At 49.8% G+C, this 22,334-nt stretch overlaps 1 pseudogene; it reads left to right on the forward strand.

Moving 5' to 3' along the window:
• LOC139682997 (zinc finger protein 436-like) overlaps positions 1-16,747 on the forward strand; it is a 50,184-nt pseudogene extending 33,437 nt beyond the window's left edge.
• Positions 16,748-22,334: the final 5,587 nt, after the last annotated feature.

Here is a 22,334-nt window from a genome sequence, read left to right on the forward strand (position 1 = left end):
GTTAAAGAAACATGGGAAATTCCAACTCGACTAAAACGAAGTTATTGCTTGATAAATTTGAGAAACTAGCTCGTGTTACAAAAACAAACATTGAAAGACAAGCATTACAGGAATTTTTGGATTGGTGTTTCACTCGAAGGCACCTAACAGATGCCAATTCCACGCTTTCCATAGAAGTGTGTGATAAAATTGGAGCAGATTTGTGGAACTTAGTGCAAACTGCACCTGAAGAATTTTTACAGCTCATTCCGTCATATGCAGCTGTAAGAAAAATGCTGTTAGAGGTAGAACGAGCCCGTAAAAACCTCGATCTACCGGAGAGAAGGGAAAAAAGTCACTTTTTGCAAGGCGATTTTTCCCCTGAACATCCTTCTGCACCGCCGTGGGCACCGCCGCTCGCAGAAACGCCGCCGCGGTACCCACACACGGCACCGCCCGCTCCCGCTCTGGAAAACCCGGCAAGACCACAGCAACCATGGAATCAAAGCTTTTCCACGCCGTTCGTCACGGCAAAAAGCCAAGAAGTCGTCTTTGCACCGCCTTACAACTCACAGCAAATGAGACCACCGGCTGCCGCTGTAGAAGCGGCCGGACCTCAGCAGCAACCTTGGAACCCCACGAGACACGCCGCAGAAAACCAAACCGTGAGTGAGTTTTATTTAAATCCTAACTCCGAGAAGGCGCGATGGGGAATGCCCTCAGCCGAGAGAGACATGTGGAGGGGGAGACAAACCCCTTGGAGTTTCTCTTCCCCTGTCCATCCACCTTCGGGGCCGGCTCCACCGCCACCGCCGCCAATGCCCTGCGGGTACCTCGGGGCTGGGGTCGCCCCGCCGCCACGCTCCCCGCCGCCCCGCGAGTACGCCGGAGTCGCTCCGTTGCGACAGAAGGCTGCCGTGGCAGACATTCCAACAGGGCTACAGCCGCCCGCCATAACCGCGTGGCCAGGAAAACAGAGAGACCGCGTGATGGCAAAGCCCGCGAAATCAAACAAAGGAACGGCGCGCCCTTACCACGAGGCGCCAGGACCGCCCAACCCCCCTCCCTACTGCCTGCCAATCACAGCGCATGCGCCAGGCGCGAGTCCCCCGCAGCCCGCAGGGGCCGGGGTCAGCTCCGAATTCGCCCGCTCCGGGGGCGGATCAGTTCCTGCGCCACCCCCACCACCTTCAGCGTGGATCGACCGCTTCATGGAGAGGGGAGAGACTCCTCCCCAGTGGAGCGGAGCCCGCGGAGCTCCCCCTGAAAGTTCCCTTCACTGCGTGCCACCCACAGAGCAAGGGTCTCGAGAGCGAGTTCCCACAGCGTCAGTCGCGCAGGACACAAGCTCTGCAGCACCAGCGGGGACTCCCTCCCCGATAGCCGTGCGCAGCCCACAGCTGCCAACACCAGCACGGGAACCCCCCGCGCCGGTAGAGACTGCCCCTGCGCCGGCAACCTGGTACCTGCAGCCTCCATCATCGACAGCCACACACACCAGCTGTATCCCAGAATGGAGAGCAACACACAAAGAAGCCTCTGTTTGGGACATGCTGGCGGGAGCTGGGGATCATGATGTAGTAAAAAAGGGATTTGAAAGATCCAAAAATTCTGCTTTAGCTGTCTTTTCTAACCTTCCTAGAACAGGGAAGCCTCTGGTAACTCAAAAGACCATTTCAGAAGCCTTCACAGCTATGGTGAAGCCAGATGAAAAGCCTCTAGCCACCATAATTCAAAAGGTAGTTAAATCCAGAGAGTATCTAAGTGTATCTCTTGCATTTGTAACCTGTCTTGTTGCTGTTACTAATCAAAATGTATGGATAGTGCTTTCTCAACAGGCAAATCTAAAAAATTTCTGATCAGATAACATGGTTAAAGCAGGAGAACCAAACAAAGTGTGCCTTATAGGAATACCTTATCATAATATCAAAGATTTCATTCCTTTTGGTATTGAGGAAGCAAAGGTGTCCTGCAGTGGTACTGGAGAAACCATAGCAGACATCATATGGCAATTGAATACTTCCTTAGAGAGAGATCCGCAAGAGCTAAGGTTAGTAGGAGCTCTCCCTGGAAATGAGTCATGTGTTGAATTTCACCCTGTGCATTCTAGTGTATCTGAATGGTCAAACAAACACTGGTCACAGCAATATTTTCCTGTGGGAAGCACAGATGTCACTCCTCATAATAAGAGTTACACCAATAGCAGTTGGTGTTGGAATGTTATTGGTTCACAAAATACAAGTTACCCCAAAACAAGATTGGTTCACACAAAAGGTAACCAGAGAAGAGCGTTGCCTCCTGGATATTTCTTAATTTGTGGTAATAGAGCATGGCCTGGAATACCTGCCCAGGTAAAAAGTGGACCTTGTTACTTAGGCCAGCTGACCAAATTTACACAATCAATACAAGAGCATGTTAAGTGGTCTAGTCCTCAAGCTGAGGAAAACACCATAGAACATTGGAGTGATACAAGAAATTTGCTAGCAGCAGTTTTTTCCCCAGTTGGTGTAGACAGAGCATTACGTTTAGTGCAAATGCTTAACTACTGGGTGCAGGAACAACTAAACACCATTGCCAAAATGCTTAATGATTTCTCAACAGACGCTGATAGGATAGAACAAGCAGTATTACAAAACAGAGAAGCCCTAAGATTCTTGTTGATGATTCATGGTTACCAATGTGATGAGTTTAAAGGAATATGTTCCACAGAATTAAGCAAACACTCCAAAGAAGCACAAGCAGTGAAAAATAATCCTGACAAGCTAACAGCTAACATTTCTCCTTTAAAGAAATGGGTTCATTCCCTAAGCCTAATAACCTGGCAAGAAGCAGCACTGATTCAAGGAGTGTTGATCCTAGTTGTTATTATGATTTGTTTGATTGTTCTTATTTGCAGGACTACTCATTAACTGTCCAATCAAACAAGAACAGTCCAGTTCAAGTTAGCATGTTGTTTAGCCTATATTTTGAAATTCTGTAAAATTTTCAGTTAAAGTGCAGTTTTGAGCTTATTGCACTGCCAAGTTGCCCAGCAGGCTGTAGGGGTAAGGATACCTGCCCCCCTAAGCTGCTGAACATGTTCTGGAGAGCGTAAGATCATCAGTACTTAGTCTCTTTCAGTGTTGGTTATGTTTAGCCTTTGTGAATTTCCTCTGTGAATTCACACTTGTTTACTGCTTTACCAAGAGTGTATAAGGACTAAAAATCAAAGCTTCACTCTCAAACCTCTGTGATGGCCACACAGAAGTTCTGAGAATAGACCTTGAACATAAGGAGATTTAGTTCAGCTGGACTGAACTTGCTTCTTTACTAAGTTAAGTCACTCTGCACTCTTGAACACTTTGCACAAAGTTTAATAAAATTTGTTGTTTGTTTACAGTGGTTTGTGCAGTGACGACTGCACAAAAAGCCCACAATTTCACGCGTGAAAGAAAAGTTTCTTGTTTTGCACTAGTTGTAAGTTTGCAAATTCCAAACATACGTGTCTTGTGTCATGTATTGGTTTGTGTGAGTTTACAAACGTTACTGTACCTCCTTCCAAAAGTCTATTTTGAAAAGAGAGGGGGAGGTAGGGATGTGTAACCCGCAAAATACCCTATTAAGTCTTGAAGTAGCAAAATTTAAGATTTTCAAAATGTTATTTCTCAATTTTCAAAATTTTCAGCCTTTCTGTTCAAGTTGCAATATGCATGATGTGTATTCTGTTGTTTGCATTTTTGCTTTGTTCTTTGAAACAAAAGGGGGAGATGTTGCAGCCCCTGATTTTAGTGGGTCTGAAGGACCACCTTACAAGTTTCGTTTTCACCTTAAAAGGACATGTTTCCAACCTCAACCAATTGGAGTCAGACCACCGCATCTGGGGCAGGGTCACTTGAGGTCATATATACCTGTGTTTTTGAATAAACTTGGGATTTGCTTTACATCACATTGGTGTGTGCAGTCTCCGCTAGAGCAGGCTTGTGACACTTCTCCCTGGTATTAAAGAGAGCATCAAAATAGGCACATGGTTCCCCATGTGTTGAAATATGAACAGGCCCAGATACACCATCCACATGAATACATCAAGCAACATTGTAGTCAGGGAGTTTTCTGTATCCAAATACACAAAATGAAATTGTAATTCTGACTTCTCTCTCGTGGCCCCACGTTGGGTGCCAAAAGATGTGCTGGTTTAAAGGCGAACCAGCAGGGGAAATGAACTCACCACGAGAGAGATTATAAGTCAGAGCTAAAATTTAATAATAATATTACAATAACAACACTGACACAAAAGGGAAATTGCTTTCAACTCACAAAACCCCAGCAGTTTAACCCAGTGTCCTGGGGCACAAACCCAAGGGGGTTTGTTTGCCCTTGTGCTGAGACCCCTGTGGTTCCCCCAAGTCCAGAGAAAAAGGAAATGAAAAACCTGTTGGTGCAGGTGAGGGCTGTGGTCTGGGCGAGAGCGGTGATCTCCTCCTGTCGAGGTCCTGCTGCTCCTAGGAATGGCCGCTTCCAGATCTACAGCTTGAGTCTGAGTTTCCACAGAGCGAATAGAAACTGTATCGACGTCGGCCTGAGTCTGAGCTTCAACTGTGGTCTTAGCAGGCTTAATAGAGATGGCAACCTCCAGATCTACAGCTTGAGTCTGAATTTCTACAGAGCAACTGGAAGTTGTATTAGCTTCAGCTTGCGTCCGGGTTTCAGCCGTGGTTGTAGCGGGGACAGCAGAAATGGCTTTGTCCAGATTTGCAGCCTGAGTTTGGGTTTCTGTCGAGCAAACAGAGACTGTATTTGCTTCAGCCTGCGTCTGAGTTTCAGCTGTGGTTGTAGCAGGGACAGCAGAAATAGCCTTGTCCAGATTTGAAGCCTGAGTTTGGGTTTCTACTGAGCAAACAGAGGCTGTATTAGCTTCAGCTACTTGAGTTTGGGTCTGTACAGAGTGAACGGGGGCTTTGTTGGCCTCCGTTTGAGTCTGAGTTTCAACTGTAGTTTTAGCAGGGACAGCGGAGGTAGCCATGTCCGGGTCTGCAGCTTGAGTCTGGGTTTCTACAGAGCGGATGGAGGCTGTATTAGTTTCAGCTACTTCAGTTTGGGTCTCTACAGAAACAGCCTTGACCTCATGCTGTGTTTGGACTCCACTTTCGGTAGTCTGAACGGGGACTACACGGGTCTCGGATGGCATATCTCCATATTCTATCCTGTCCTCAAGCCATTGACAGTAGTCCATGGCACATCGATAAGCACTAGCCAGGCCCCAACACAAAGCAGAGACTTGCATACACGGGTCCTTGTAGGAAAAACACTCTTCTGATAAACAGCGGGCCACCTCAGCAGAGTCACACACTTGTTCTGACGTGAACTTCCAATAAACAGAGGGTGAGATACGCCCTAGCACTTTACCGAGATCCAACCAAGTCCCATCCCACCCAGGGACTGGCCTGTCCAAAGCCCCTTCCAAAGTTCCAGCGAGTCCCCCAGAGGCATAGCCTTTCTTAGGTCTGAAACAAGGGAAACAACAAAGTGCCAGCATTCTTCCAATCTTATACAACAGTTTCATTACTTTCATAAACACTAGTGCTGTCACAATACAATTTAGGTAATAACTGGGACCAATTGTAACAGTAGGGATCTCTCTCAATAGTCCATTAATGTCATAATTTAACAGGCCTTTAATGTCACATGTCAACAAGTCTTTAATGCCAAGATTCAGGAGGGCCTTACATGGATGACAATTATCAGGCAGACCTAGGTATGTCCCTAGGAGACCTCTCAGAGTGGGAGTAAGCATTAGCACCATCAGTATGTAAAGGAATAGAAAGACACTTAACAGGAGGCCTTTCACTACAAGAGACTGCCAGGCCATGCCAGCATGGTTGGACTGACCTCCTCTGGTACCTCTCAGGTATTTGCTAAAAAGGGTGAAAACCATTCTTTCTATTGTTTACCTTATGCCTGAGTCCTCTGTTCCCAAACAAAAACCTTGTTTATATCAACAAGATACTCTTGGCTGCCTTCACTGTGATTGTTTTGATAATACCACTTCAGTTGGCAGTTCTCCCAGACACTGTTCTCTAAACAGAGAGCTATTTACAAAACAATCCAAGGTCAGGATCTCGGTGGAACCTCCAATAATGTCGCAGGTTTGGCCTAGCTGCTGCCAACCCTGGATTGGCCCCCCTTCCCCCTCCCATAACCTTCCCAGCAAAGGAAAGGAAAAAAAAACAGAAAAGACATGCACTCTAAAGAAACTGAACTGAATAAAAAGAATAAATTATATTTACTAACATTTACAAACCACACTGTATACACAATACATAGGATCCCACTCCCCAGGGGAGAGGGGAAGGGAGAAAAGGGGACTGATTAGCCGGAAAATAGGGAAGACACCAACTCAACCTAAAGAAACTGAATGAATCAAAACAAACACAATTAAAAACCTCATGGAAAGGGAACAAGAATGAAACAATCTCACCCAGGACAGAAGAACCACCAGGGACCGGAGGGATCAGACTCCAACAACCTCCCACCAGCTCCTCAGCCAAGGAAGGGAAACAGCAACCCAAACCACTCCCCCACTGCTACGTGGAAGACACATGTGGAATACTTGTAACTTCCTTAGATACAATGGTTACTGAGGAAGCCATGGATCAAACCATTACAGCAGGGACTCACACAATGGGTGATTAACTCTGGGAGCCAGGGGGTATTGAACTGTTGATGTCCCATTACCAGCTCTGCCCCCCTCAGGCTGGGTGTGAAGGTGATAATGGCTCCCTGGGCAGCTGCTGCTAATGGTCCATTGTCCTTGGGGAATGAATAGAGGGGGTAGAATACACAGCCTTGATCACCCCCACACAGGGTTAGCTGGTCCCTCCTGCTGAACTAGGACACCAATTTCTCAGGGGCAGGAACAGGGCACTGACCACCATCTGTGCCAGCCCTGCTGTGCCTCGGAGGAGCCCCGGTGAGTGACGTCCCTTGGCCCCTCTGCCCCATCACAGGGGGCCTCTGCTTGTGGGGACGGGTTTGGAGGGACCAATGACCCTGATGGGGCTGGATCCTTCCCCTGCAGGAAATCCTGGGGAAGAAAAGGACCTTGTGTGCCTTTTCCTGAGCTGCAGGTGGCCACAAACCAATGCTTTGCCTTCAAGAGGGTTCTTTGCCCACCCCCAGCCTGGGGCACAGTGTTGGAATGAGCAGGTTTTGTTCTTCTCACCCCATTCCCTTGGGAAAGATGGAAAATATAGCCATTGCCTACTGAAACCGTGCAGGGCTTCACCTGCTCAGCAAGGCTGGGGGAGCCCTGCAGCCACCTCTGGAATCACTCCAAACATCCCCAGGGCTTGGCTTGGGGGCCTCCCCATCCCCAAAAGACCTCTGGGTGCAGCTCAGGGCAGGAGAGGGAGAGACTGAGCTCCGAGGCTCTGCCGCTTTGCTGGGACAAGTGAACAAAGAGGCACCTTGTGGGTTTTCTAGGCCTTGGAAGGTTTCCTCGCTGAGCAGAGGGATGTGCGGACCTGTAGCTGAGGCAGAGCATTAAAAGCAAAGCAGGGAGCACAGAAGAAGATGAGCTGCTGCCTCCCTCACTCCCTGTATGGTCCCCTTGCAGGTCCTCACTGTCTCTGGGCTCTGCTGGGAGCTGGAGGGGTTGGAACACTGGTCCTGGTGGGCATCGTGGTGTGGCTGCTGCAGGGACAAGGTGAGGCATCCAAAATGGATAAACCCCCTTTGAGTCCATGATAAACCTCCCCCAAATTCATGAGAACCTAGCTCCAGGCAGGGGCTGGAACAGATTCCCCCTCTATTTCCAGCAGGGAGCAGCTCCTGGGAAGTGGCAATCCCTAAAGGGCAGGAGGGGAGAGATGCCAGCAGGGGCTGATTGCTGTGGGCTTGATGGCTGAGCTGCTGCAGGTCTCCACCCTGATGGTGCTTGCAAATACCCAGGGATTCCCTCTGTGTTGACACCAAGAGGAGTTTCCAGTGCTGCAAATTAAATTTAAATATAAACCACAGGGAGACTAGTGGTTGTGTAGTGTCCTAGCTAAAACCACTACATGTAGGAATAAGGGAAGGCCAAAACCATCCCTCAACCAGTCCTAAACCAGGCCTAAAACAGTCTCTCCCTGTGTTGAACCCACCCACAGCACAGGCTGCTCTGGGGCAGTGGGATCTGCTGGCCCTGCAGAGCTGCCCCGTGGGGACACTGCCCTTGTGTGTCACAGGCACCACAGCCTGTCCCTGCCAGCCCTGCCCACAATCCCTATCCCGGCTCAGGGACTCCCAGTGGCTCCTGGAAAACAAAGAACTAAAGCCCCGACCCCAAAAGGGCAGCCCTGCCCGTGGGCAAAGGGCCCCCAGGGCTGCCCTGCACAAAGCAGCCCCTACAGACCCTGCCCAGAGACACAACTGGGGACACCACACATGATGCTTTTAGGAAACAGCTACAAGCTTTGCTTGGCTCTTGGGAGGAGTCATTGTTTTATTCTAAATGTTCAGAGTTACCCCTTTGGGGGCAGCATGTCCAACAGGCCACTGTTGTGTTCCATTTGGGCAGAAATATGTCTCCAAGGAATGCAGGTGGCACACACGGTGCAGACGGAGCTGCCAAGTCACCCCAGTGTTCAACCCTGCCCTGAGTGGCACCAGCACTGCCCTTTCTCACACATTTCTGGTGAAAACAAAGGTGTCAGGGTGTAGTTTCTCAACAAGGAACCCTTGAAAAGATCTGTTCAGGACCTGACAGCAAGGTCACTCAGGAGCAAGCAGCACAGGAGTGGGCAGGAACTGTTGGTCAGAGGTCCATCTAGGAGGGGAGGGTGGATATTTTAATTTTATTTGACACTACAGAGGCAATTTTTGCATTGGCCTCTGGAATTTTATTCTATTTCAAGAGCACCAGCAACAGGGCTGTGTTTGAGTGCTGCAAATGAGGCCTGTATGGCCCTCACTCTCCTTGATTTAGTGCTCAGGGGCTTGTGGGCATTCCAATGTCTGCTGATGGCTACACCTGAGACAAAAACACTGAGTTCACTGTCACAAAATGTTATGGGTTCACCTAGGTGGGCCTAGATTTGGGCTCTGAAGTGTGGACTAGGCTGAAGCTGTCAGCTGACTTGAGCTGGGCTGAGCTAACAGCTGACCTCTTCTAGCCAGTAATTTTGTATTCCATACCACATTATGACATCATCACCAGGGAAGTAGGAACCAGTGTGGGAATGGTTAAGGCAGTGGCTTCTCAGCCCTCCTCTTGGGAGGACGCACGATGCTGTCCCAGGGGGAATGGAGAGGACCAGGCCCACCACTGGCTCACAGGGTATCTCAGGAAAGTAAAATGTGTTGTTCTGGGTCTTTCCTTTCTGCTTGGGTTTGTCTCCCTGGGGAATAAGCTTCTTCTTAAGTAATGTGTAGTTAGGACAGTAGAATTTGTGTGTTCGTTAAGAAGTTGAGGTGGGGAACTTGTTGTTGCAAACTTGTGTGAGTGTATATTTTTACTCTCTTCTAATTGTTATTGTCTCTTTCTTTCTGTGAAAAATATATGTAGATTTAGTATAAATGCAGTTTGAAGTGTTTTTTTTCTTTCCCCTCTCTTTTCCTCCCTTTCCCTGGTGTTAGGAGGGAGGCTTTTCTCTCTGTGCTTGGGGGGGTTGGCAGTTGCTTATCTCAAACCAAGACACAAATACACTGTGGATGACACTGATTGAAAGAGGCAATTGCAATTTTACTGATAAAATTCAGGTGGAAAAATGAAAAAATGAAATTTATACAGCATAAATTTTTAGTAACAGAAATCAGATCTGTTCCAGAAATGTCTTTGTGAACTGCCTATTTTGGATGTATCTGCTTGTGGTTTCATGGAAGCCCAGAAATTCTGCTCAGCCGATCATTGTCACACCTGCAGTGTCAGGGGCTGCAAGAGTAAAGGGGAACCTGCAGTGAGGCTTCAGATCTGTTCCCAAAATCCCATTCTGAAAGGAGATTGAATGAGGGAGAGCCCAGCAAGTTCTCAGTGAGAGACAGGCAGCTGCCAACAGGTCCAACCAGCACACTGGATTTACATCTGGTCTCTGCTGGGGGGTCCCTCTGGGCTCTGACACTGCCCCAGAGCCCTCTCCTAGCCCCTCGCTGGCCCAGAGGAGCTACTGCCCATGCTGGGATGCTCAGGGACAACTGGGCTCTTGCCAGTGGCTTCCCTGCCCAGCCAAGTAGGGCTGCCTGAGCTTCTCATCCATCACCAGCCCCAAGTCCTTCTCCTCAGGGCTGCTCCCAATCCATTCTTCACCCAGCCTGTGTTTGTGCTCCATAATCATGTGACAAACTGTAATGAATGCAAATAGAACAGACTATGGCTAAACCTTATCCTCCCAATCCCCAGAAGCAGAGGAAGCTTTGTATTCTGAGGAGGATGTGTGTCAGGGAGTAGAGCCATGTCTGGGCCTGTCATGGTTGGTCTGTGGTTGTGCTCGTCGATGTGGTGTGAGAAAACACTGCAGAGTTTGCCTGTGGAGAACTGAGGCCTGGAGAAAGACCCATCAGTGTGAGCTGGAAGTGCTGAGAGCTCGGCCTGTGCCCCAGGAAGGATAAGGAGCAGAGCCGTTGTTGTCCTGGAGTCAGCCCCTTGAGCTGCTGCAGCCTGGGCTGGTGCGATGGCCACGCAGGGGCTGGTGCTGCAGCTGGCAAAGCTGCCCTGCAGAGAGAGCATACAGGAGGGGTGGGCTGAGCTGGGGGTGAGGAGGCCCAGCTGGGCCTGGTTTGGTGCAGGGCACGGCCTGAAGGGGCACTTCCTGCCTGCCCTGCCGTCAGTGCTGCTGCACCTACTGGTCCTGGCACGCGGCCTGGGGAGATTGCAGGGGTGGGGATGTGCTGTTTGCTGTGCCAAGGAACAGGATCCATTTGCTTTGCTCACCAATAAATTTGCTTTTCTACCTCAGCTGTGCTTTGGTGTCTTTTATTTTGTGCTGGGAGTCCTCCTGCACCTGGAGCATTGGGAACAACCTGGTGACCCAAATTCCCAGTGATCCACATTGGGAACACACCTAGCTGGTGGTTTCCACACCCTCCTCGTTCCTTATGGGCACTTGACTGAATGCAGGGAGAGGAACATCCATCAAGACATAGACAAAAGTTGGGAATTCATTGGGAAGAGCAGTTTTGTTGAGTTTATGCCCCCAAAAATCTCACCTGCTCCATTCCATCATTTCTTCTGGTGGCATCGAGATCTCTAATTCCACCCGAAATCCCTTATGTCACTCAATAGTCTCTTAATCCCTTTTAGTGTCCCCAGTTTTCATCCCTAATCCACTTACTTTTACCCCAAATCCTCAAGATTTCACCAAAAGTCACCTTTATTCTACCCAAAATTCAATAATTCCACCGAAACATGCCATGATTTTCACCTCATACCATGATGTTTCTCCTCACAGTTACCTTAATTCCACCTCAAAATCCCTATACACCCATCACAATTCTGCTTATTTTACCCTAAATCCCTTGAATTCCACCCAAAATTCCCTTAATTCGTCAAAAAAACCTCTCATTTCTTCCCAAATCCACAATTTCAACATAAATCCCCATAATTCTGCTGAAGATCAACATTAATGTCACCCAGAATTTTTATAATTCCATCTAAAATCCCCCAATACCACTTATTGCACCCCAAATTCCTTTAATTCCACTTAAAATTCCCCAAATCTCTTAATGTCCACCTCAAATCCTCTTAATTCCATTGGAAATTTCCTTATTTCTACCCAAAGTATCCCTAATTCCACGCCAAATCTTTTAACTCAACTCAAAAATACCTTAATCCCTCTTACAATCCCTAGTATTTCATCCCAAATACCTAAAAGTCCACAAAAAATCCCCTTAATTTCACATTAGGATTATTTAATGCCACCCCAAATTCCTTTATTTCCACCCAACCTCTCTTAATTTAACCTCAAATCCACTGAATTCCATTCTAAATTCCCTTAATTCTACGCAAAATCCCTTCCCCACTTCACCAGCCCCTCAAGTGCCCCCATATCACACCCTGACCCCCAAGTGCCCCCTTGGAGCCCCAAATCCCTTGAAAGGGGCCCATGGGAAAGGGGGCCTGGGGGGCTTTGGGGGGGTTGGGGTGGATTTGGGGGCCTGGAAGGCACTTAGGAGCAATTGAGGGTCCCATTGGGGTCTGAGGGGCATTTTTGGGGCCCTGGGAAAGAACTTGAATGTCCAAAGGCCCTTTGGGGGTAACTTGAGTGTCCAGCAACGGAATCTGGGAGTCCAAAGAGGCGCTGAGTGCCATGATCTGGTAAATGGACTAGAGTTGGACCAAGGGTTGGACTCGATGATTTTGGAGGTCTTTTCCAACCCAATCGATTCTATGATTCTATGATTTTAGGGGTCACTTGTGAGTCCTGGATAAACTTGGGGGTCACTTAGGGGTCCGGGGAAGTGATTTGGGGGTCCTGAGTGGGTATTGGAAGAGCACTTGGGGGTCCTGCGGGCACTTCTGTGGCAGTTTGGGGTCCGGGGGGCACTTCGGGGGCTGCAAACCGGCTGGGACCAACCCGATTAGGCGGGGAGGAGACGGGAGTTGTAGTCCCGACAATGATTGGCCTTAACAATGCCGCCGTCCATGACGGGAGCTGAAGTACGGGACAAGCCTAAAATGGCGCGGGACTCCATGTGCTGTCACTGCCCGCTGCCTTCCTGAACGCTGATTAGCTGGATGCGCTGAAGGGCAGGTGCAGCACCCAATCAGATTCGGCTAAGACGGAGGGCAGGACTCAACGGCCTTTCCTCGAGAAGTAAGGAAATGGCTGCGAGTTTCGGGTTATTTCTGAAAATTCAGAAGCATTTGGGGAGCATTCGGCGACTCGGGGCGGGTTTTGGGGGTCCCTCACGACCCGCCCACCCCCCACAGACCCCTGGGTCCCCCCCAGGGCCCTGTTGGCTGTGAAGGTGAAGAAGCCAGGTAAGCCCCTCCCCCCACCCCGGGATCCACCTCAGAACGCCCTAAATCCCCCCGAAAATACCTCTGAGACCCCCAAACACCCCACCCACCCCCATCCTTGGACTCCCAGGATGCCCTTAATCTCCCCCTGAGCTTTCCGGAGCCCCAGAAACACTCCTGGCCTTTTCAAACCCCCCAGAGACCCCCAAACCTCTCCCAGACCTTTTAAACTTCCCAGGACCCATAAAATGCCCTTATACTCACCTAAATTCAGCTCCCAGACCCCCCAAACCACCACAGGCTCGCCAAACCCCCTTTCTAGGGCACCTAGACCTGCCCAAATTCCCTCAAATTCCTCCCAGACCACCCTAAACCTCTCCAGGACCCCCAACCTACTTCAAGACCCCCCTAATCTTTCTCCCAGTCCCTCCAAACCACACCAGGTCACCAAAATCGCTTCCAGACCTACCCCAGCTATCTCAGGATGCCACCAAAACTCCCTCCCAGGCCTCCCAAAACAACTCCAGGGCCCTCCAAACCCCTCCAAGGAATGCCGAGGGTCCCAGGGGTGGCTTTTGCCCTGAGTCTCTGCTTGGGTTGCTCAGGGACCCCCCTGGGACAGTAAAACAGGGAGCCTGGAGAGGGTGGACCCCCAATACATGTAGGGCCACCAGCAAGCCTGTTAGGGCAGACTCCCCAAAGCCCAAAGTGAAGAGACCAGAGAGCAGGAACTTCTGGGAGGCTTTTTTTGGGCTGAATCTTTGTTGTGCAGGAGGGACACAGTGCTGGGGAAGGGGGTTTTCAGGGGGCCACAGGTCCAAGGAAAGGGGGATGGAGCAGCTTGGAGAAGGGAAATGGGGGGTCCAGGGGGACTCTGTGCCCAGGAAATGGGGGTCCAGGAGTCCCCAATGTCAGGGGAAGGGGAATCATGGGGTAGGGAGACCCAGAGTGTCCAGAAAAGGGGATTGAAAGGGTCGCCCAGTGGTCCAAAAAGGGCGGGGGAGTGGTCTGTGGTCTGCGAAATTCAGGAGTGTAGGTTTTCTTGTTTTGAGCTGTCAAACTGCCAACCGTCCAAGTACAGGGTCAGAGCCTCCCTCCCAACCGAGAGGAAAGGGAGGAAAAGAGAGGGGAAGGGAAAAAACTTCAAGACAAGTTTATGCTAAAACTACATATATTTTTTCAGAAAGAAAGAGACAATTAGAACAAAGTACAAATATACACTCACACAAGTTAGAAACAGCAAGGAAGAATTTCTCACTTCTCAGTACACACACAAATCTCACTATTTTAACCCCAAATAATCTTAAAAGACTCAGTCCCCAGAGAGCCTGACCCAAGCAGAAAGAGAAGAACCCACAACAAACATTTTACTTCCCAAAACAACTGCTGGGCCAGTGCTGGGCCTGGTCCTCCCCATCTCTCCTGGGACTGCACCGTGTGTGTCCTCTTGGCAAGAATGCTGTGGGGTGACTGACCAAACCACTCCCACGCTGACTTCTACTTGCTGGAAAATGATGTCGTTAAATGGTATGGAATAAACCACTATTGGCTAGAGGAAGTCAGCTGTTAGCTCAGCTCAGCTCGAATCAGCTGACAGCTCCAGGCCTAGTCTGAACGTTAAAAGCCCAAATTTAGGCCCACCTAGGTGAACCTATGACAGGGGTACTGGGGTCCCAGAGTGGGAAAAAAAACCCCAAAACAGGAGGTGTGGGGGCTGGAAGAGGTGGAATGGCCAGGAAAGGGGTGCAGGGGAGTAATGGTGCAGGATAAGGGGGTGCAGGGGCATCCCAGTGTCTGGGAGTGGGAGATCAGGAGGGTTCCAAGGTGAAGGAAAGGCAGGACTGGGGTGGGGAGAAATAGTTGGTGGGTCCAGGGGGTCCCTGTGCCCAGAAAAGGGGAGTCCAGGGGATAGCAGGGTAAAGGAAGAGGGAGTGTAGGATGGGTGGAATGGGTGGGAAAGGGAGGTCAGGGTTGTCCTGGAGTCATAGAATTAAGTTGTGTGGGGACAGGAAACCTGAGAATGGCTGAGCAGGGGTTTTCTGGAGCCCCGGCAGCCTGGAGAGGGAGGACCCTCAAGAGACAGGAGACTCCCAGCAGCCAGGACAGCGGGGACCCCCAGAACCCTAAAATGGAAAGGCCAGGGAGGAGGAGCTCCTCTCAGTGTTTTCTTGGCTGAATCTAGGAATTTTAGAGATTTTTATGGACACAAGAAGCTCAGCGAGTTCTAGAGATGGTCTTTGGCAGGAGGAACCCCCAACCCAAGGCACTCACACCTTGTTTTTCCCCAGTAAACAGGATTTCTCCTTTCCAAAGCTTGGCAGGATGGAGGAGGAGGCTGCGAGGAAGAGGAGTATGCCCCAGGACCCCCAGGCAGGTGAGGAGGAAGTCAGTGCCCCTTTGCCCCTCTCTTGTGCTGCATCTTCCAGCCCAGCATGGCCCCGGCTACAGGACAGCCCCGCTGCCAACGCCGTCCTGCCGGGGCCGGGTGTGCGGGGATGTGTTTGGCCTTCCCTGTGGGCTGGAGGCAAATGCCCTGCCTGTGCTTCCTTCCTCTCCTTCCCTCCTCTCCATCTTTTTTTTTCTCCTTCTTCCTCCTCCTTTTTCTTCCCTTTCCTTTCCTATTTCTGCTTTTTTTCTTCCCCGCTTTCTTCCTTTGTCTCTTTCCTAGTTTATTTTTTTTGTTCATTCCTCTCTTTCCTTTTTATTGTTCTTTTTCCTCCTTTCTCATTCCTTTCTTCATTGTCTTTGTTCCTTCTTCTTCCTCTGCATGTTCCTTTTCCTCCTTTCTCATTCCTTTCCTCATTGTCTTTGTTCCTTCTTCTTCCTCTGCTTGTTCCTTTTCCTATTTCCTTAATCTTGTTCTTCTTGTCCTCATTCCGTCCTCTCCCTGCTTTGTTTCCCTTATTCCTTCCTACTCCTTCTTCCTTCTCCAACTTCCTTCTCCATCTTTCTCCTACTTCTCCTCCTTCCTTTTCCTTCTTCCTTTATCCCTTCCTCTCTGTGTTCTTTTTACTTCTTGTTGCTTCCTTTCCTTCATTTTCTTCTTTTCTCCATTTGCTTCTCCTCTTTTCTTCTTCCTCCCTTCCTCCTCCTTGTTTCTTCTTCTACTTCTTTCTTTTTGTGTTCCTTCTTCTCCTTCTTCCTTTTCTTTCTTTTTTTGTTTCTTCTTCATCTTTCTTCTTCTTGTTCCTTTTTGGTTTTGTTTCTTCCTCTCCTTCTTTCTTTTGCTTATTCCTTCCTCTCATTTTCCTTCCTGCCCCAGGCCCCGAGCTGAGCACGGAGGACAAATTCCCCCAGCAGAACCTGGTGGGAAAGGCCGTTTTGAACGGCTCCAAGGCACCGGAAGTGAGCAGAGAGGAAAAGCCACAGAGATATCTAAGAAGGAGAAAAAGCTCCAAAACCAACACAGCAAGGGCCGAGGTCTTAAAACCCACCCAGGCCGGGGAAGGCAGACAGAGGTTCAACCGGTGCTCTGACCTGGGGGTGCAGCAGCGGCTTCAGACCAGGGAGAAGCGCTACAAGTGCTTGGAATGTGGGAAGGGCTTCAGCAACAGCTCCCACCTGATCCGCCACCAGAAGATCCACACTGGGGAATGTCCCTACGAGTGTTCTGACTGTGGGAAGCGGTTTCAGACCAGCTCAGAACTCCTTGTCCATCAGCCCACACACACGGGGGAGAGGCCATTTCACTGCACCAACTGCGGGAAGAGATTCAAACACAACTCCAACCTCATGAGGCACCGGTGCATCCACATTGGGGAGAGGTCTTAAAAGTAGGGGGAGTGTGGGAAGAGCTTCACCTTCAGCAAATGCCTCATCAGGTACCAGCACAGCCACAGTGGAGAGAGGCCCTAAAAGACTAGGGAGTGTGGGAAGAGCTTCACTGACAGCTCTACCTTGACCAAACACCATCAGAGCCACCAGTAAGGGAAGCCTCACGAGTGCCCCAACTGTGAGAGGAGCTTCATTCACTGCTCTAAGGACACCAAACTTTAAATTCTCTATGGCTCTGCCTTACTATGAGCTATTCAACCAAACCCCTTGCACGCTCACATAATGCCTTGTTTTTGTCTTTGATTTTCATTTCTTAGATCTTCATCCCTTAAAATCACCTGAAATTGAAGTAAAAATAAAGAAATTGAATAAAGCCCTACTATGTCACTGGGATTTTGGGGTGGAATTTGAGGTTCAAAAGGATATTCAGGAAGCATTCTGAGTTCTAGGGGGATTTGGGGGAGTTTTGCCCAAAATTGGGGCATCCAGGTAAAGAGAGTTTTTTCCATCAATTTCCAGTCCACAATCTGAGAGGGTACGATCTGTCCCCTCATAATGCCTCGATCCCACCCCAAAATAGCTCCATCCCAACTCAAAATCACTCAGTCCCTCCCCAAAATGTCCCAGTCCAAACAACCCCCACAATTCCCCCTTGAACTCACCATGTGTTCTCATCAACCAGAGATAGGGAATTATAAGTCCAGGAGGGTTGGGCTGAAATTCAGAGAGCTTTGATGTGGCTTAGGAGGGTTGAATGGGGCTTGGAGGAGGATGGCATGGGGTTTTACAGACATGAGATGGAGGGTCTGGAATGACAGAGGGAGTTTTTAGGGTGCACTCCTATCCTTAGCGGAATTCTGTGAAGGAGTATGGAGGAAATGGGGCTCCAGCACTTGGAATGGGGCCCCACAGGGAGGGACACAGGGAGCTTGTTTTGAGGGGATCTTGCTGCTTTCCAGAAATTTGGCAACTATAAATATTTTTCGGGGCCCCCTTGTAATGTTAAGTGCCTGAAGTGAACCCCTCACAATTTGGGGGGTGGTGAGATGACCCCATTTGGGGGGGTTTCCTACTATTTTCAACCAATTTTTAGGGGTTCTAAATGGCTCTTAGGAGCTTCCCCCTTCATTCTAGGGGTTGCAGTGACCCCTGGCTCCACTGACGGCTGAGGGGGGTTATAATCCCCAATTCTGAGGTTTTAAGAGTGGCTTGTGGGGGACTCACATTTGATGGACATCCCACCTCCAGGAGGGGGTCCCTCCTTTCTCCAGGCCTGCTGGGATGGGGCTGGGACCCCTCCCACACAGGCAGCTCCCACAGTATTTCTGGGGTGACAGGGCTCCTCATGAACCTGGACCAGCCCAGCTGGTGTCACAGAATAACCAGAATGTGCTGAGTGGGAAGGGACCCACAAGGATCATGGAGTCCAACCCACAGCCCTGCACAGGCCCATCCTCAAGAGTCACACCCTGTGCCCCAGAGCATCATCCAAACAATCCTGGAGCTCTGTCAGCCTTGAGGCTGTGCCCACTGTCCTGGGCAGCCTGGTCAGTGCCCACCACCCTCTGGGGAAGAACCTCTTTGTAAGATCCAACCTAACCATGCCCTGACACAACTCCAGGCCATTCCCTGGGTGCTGTCCCTGGTCCCCACAGAACAGAGACCAGGGCCTGCCCCTCCTCTGCCCCTGCCCAGGGAGTTGTACCTGCAATGAGGTCTCCCCTCAGTGTTCTCTTGTGCAGCTGAACACACCAAGCGCCCTCAGCTGCTCTTCACACGCTTCCCCTGCAGGGCCCTGCCCATCTTGGTTACCTCCTTTGGACACTCTCCAATGGCTCAATCTCTTCCTTCTGTTGTGGTGCCCCAAAGTGCCCCAATATTGCAGGTCAGGGAACTGCCAGGGCTGTGTGATGTGGGGCCTGAGGGTTCCCAGGGGCCACTGTGACACTGCAGGGCCTCCTGGAAGCCAAAGGACATTGAGACACTGCAGGGCCCAGGGCACACTGTCACACAAATAGAACCAGGCAGCCCCGCCTGGCACTCAGCAGCAGCACAGAGGGCACTGCCCACCCCTGGCGCCCCTGGCACCACAAGAGGAGCCCAATTGGGCCTCTGTGTCCAGCAGCAAAGGCAGACACAGCCCTGGGAAAAGGGGCAGCTTCAGCTGCTCCTCACTGTGCTCAGCAGGGCCCCCCCCCACACCACACCCCCCCCGGCACAGCAGGAGGCACATTCAGCTGCTTCTGAGCTAGCACAGGGCACAGCCTCTGTGCCCCTCCAGGCCTGCACAGCTCCTTCTTTCCCACCATCACCTCTGCAGCTGCTCCCTGGCATCTCAGCTCCCTTGGGGAGGTGTGAAAAGACTCCAGGAGAGGCCTGGGAAAAGTTTCAGGTAGATCCTGGGAGATGCAGAATCTACAAAAGAAGAAAACTCATCTTGGGTACCTTCCTTAGAGGAGTCTGGGGAAGATATACAACATTTCACATCCCAAAACTAGAGTTCAGGACTTCAGGACAAGCCTGGGAGCAGTCTGAGGTAGATTCTAAATGATCCAGGAATGACAGAAAGAAGAAAATCTTCTCTGGAATCACTTCTGGAGCAGTTCTGAGAGGGTACCAGGGATTTGATTTCAAGTTCCCAGAACAGAGATGATGGCTTCAGGCAATGTCTGAGAAGGGTCCAGCTCCATCCCAGAAGGTGCACTTTCTTTCCAAAGAGAAAAATCATCTTGACTATTTGCCTTGGAGCTTCTACCCAGGATTTGGAGTGCCTGAGGCAGGGAGGAAAAGACTTCAGGAGATTCCTGAGGAGTCTCCAGTGGATCCCAGAGGAGAAATCTACTTCCAAACAAACAAAAACACCTCAGGAAGCTTCCCTGGAGGAATCCAGGGCTGCTTCCCGGGAACTCAGCTTCTTCAAGGAGATGTGAGGACTCTGGGACACACCTGGGTTCAGTCTCGGCTTGATTCCACACCTAAAATTTATATTCAAAAGAATAAGAACACATTGGAAACCTTCCTTGGAAGATTCTGGGCCTGTGAAGAGCAACTCAGGTCTCAAAACCAGAAATCAAAAGGCTCCAGGACATTCCTGGGAGGAGTCTGGGATGAATCCTGGAGGCCAGAGTTTCCTGCAAAAGGGAAAAAAATCCTCTTGGGCAGCTTCTCTGGAGGAGTCTGGGGCTGCTCCCTGGGATATCAGCTGCTTGGAGATCTGCAAAGACACCAGGAGATGCCTGGGAGCAGGCTCAGGTAGATCCTGGAACATTCAGGACACACAAACAAGGAAAAATCATTTTGTGTCCCTGCCATGTAGAAGTCCAGAGCCACCACCCAGGATTTCAGGTGCCCAGGTCAGATATCAAGACTGCAGGGAATGTTTGAGAAGGCTCCAGCAGGATACCAGAGGATGCCTTTTCCTTCCAAAGAAAAAAATCAGCTCAGATCCATCTGCCCTGGAGCTCTGGGGCTTCTCTCTGGGATCTCAGCTCCATAGAGGAGATGTGAAAACACACCAGGAGACACCTGGGAAGAGTCTCAGGTGGATCCTGGAAGATGCAGGAGCCACAGAAAGAGAAAAATCTTATCAAGTCTGATTGGAGCAGTGTGTGGCTATCACCTGGGACATCAAATACAACCTCAGAGAGGAAAAGACTGGGAGATGCCCAAAGGAGTCTCCAGTGGATCCTGGAAGATGGAAGTCTCAGGAAAAAAAACAACAAAATCATCTCTGGCACCTTCCTTGGAGGAGTCTGAGGCTGTTCCCTGGGATCTCATCTGCCCTGAGGAGGGGGCAGGGGAGGGGATGGGCCTGGGCAGGGGAATGAACTGAAGAAGAATCAGGAAATTGTTATTTAATCTACTTATTCTTCCTGTGTGGAAACTAAAGGCTTAATATAATGAAAGGGAGGTAAAAATGGCATGAAATGACAACTTTTAGGACTCTGTCTATGGTGTAGTAACTGTTTATAGCGAGTAGAATTATTAATTAGAACTAACAGAATTATTACTCTGTTTATCTATTAATATGTTTCCATAGAATTGTACCCAATACAATCATTGTACCTGTTACTGGTCATTCCCTGGGGACCTATAAAAGATCAGGTGACCTTGATTGGACATAAAGGAGGGGTGTCCAAAATCCAGGGAATATCTGAGTGGAAATGGCCTCAAGTTGTTCCAGGGCAGGTTTAGATGGATATCAGGAAAATGTTTCCATGGAAAGGGTTTTCCAGCCCTGGCCCAGGGCAGAGGTGGAGTCCCCATCCCTGGAGGTGCCCAAGAAGACGTGTGGAGGTGGCACTTTGGGATGTGGTTTGTTGGTGGCCGTGGCAGGGGTGGGTTAATGGTTGGACTTAATGACCTCAGGGGGTTTTTCCAGCCCAGACCACTGGAGTGTCATGAACAGGAGATGGTCGTGACCATGAGATGACCATGAGATGATAGTGAGCATGATGTGATCAAACCCATGAGAGGACACTGACCATTTGGCCATGAGAGTACACGACACTCCCACAACTCTGAGGTGATCAAACCCCTGAGATGGCCATGACCATGACCATGAGGAATGCAGGAGGTGGAACATCCATCAGGACACAGAGCAGTGTTGGGAATTTGATGGGAAGAAGAGATTTGTTGACTTTACACCCCAAAAATCTCACCTGCTCCATCCTAGCCTTTCTTTTTTTTACACTGCAGCCCCCTATTTCCAGCCCAAATTCCATATTTCCGCTCAAATGTCCATTAATCCCTTCTGGACCCCCTAGAATTTAATCTCAAATCCTTCCAATTTCACCACAGATTTCCAAGATTCAACCAAATTTCCTTCAATTCTGCACAAAAATCCTTTAATTCCACCCAACATTCCCTTAATTGCCCCCCGAAATCTCTTCAATCTACTGAAAATTGCCTTAAAGCCACTGAAATTTTCCTTACATCCATCCAAAATTCCTTTAAATCCACCAAAAAATACCCAAGATTCCACCTAAAATCTCCCTTATTTCACACGATATCTTTTTAATTTACCCTAAAAATCCCACTAATTTCACCTGAAATGCCTGATTCCACCCCAAATCCTTCTGGATCCTATCCCAAATCCTCTTTAATTCCACCCCATATGACTTTAATCTCTCCAAAAATTCCCGATTCCACCCAAACTTACCAGCCCCTCAAGTGCCCCCAATTCCCCCCTGGTCCCTCAAGTGCCTTCTTGGAGCCCCAAATCCCAGGAAAGTGCCCCATGGGAAAGAGGGGCTGGGGCGATGGGGTGGAATTGAGAGCTCTCGGCAATGTTTGGTGGCATTTGGGTGTCCTGGAGTCACTTCAGGGGCATTTTGGGGTCAGAGGGGGCACTTGGGGGCCCGGAGAGAGGATTTGGGGACACTTGGAGGGGCTGCAAACTTGACTTTTATAGAGCTTAAAGTGGCGCAGCGGGGGTTGATGGGAGTTGTAGTCCCGCCCCAAAATGAAATCCAATTGGGCAGCGATGCATGACGGGAGTTGTAGTACACGGAAATCTAAAAATGGCGCGGGATTCCGGTTCCCTCCCTCGCCTCCGCATTCCTGGACGTTGATTGGCTGAGATTGGTTACGGGCAGGCGCAGTTATTAATCAGAGGCGGCGCAGACAGAGGGTGGGACTCGACGGCGCTGCGGGGAGAGGTAAGACA

Source organism: Pithys albifrons, chromosome 26 (assembly GCF_047495875.1).
Source record: "Pithys albifrons albifrons isolate INPA30051 chromosome 26, PitAlb_v1, whole genome shotgun sequence".
NCBI classification, from domain to species: domain Eukaryota; kingdom Metazoa; phylum Chordata; class Aves; order Passeriformes; family Thamnophilidae; genus Pithys; species Pithys albifrons.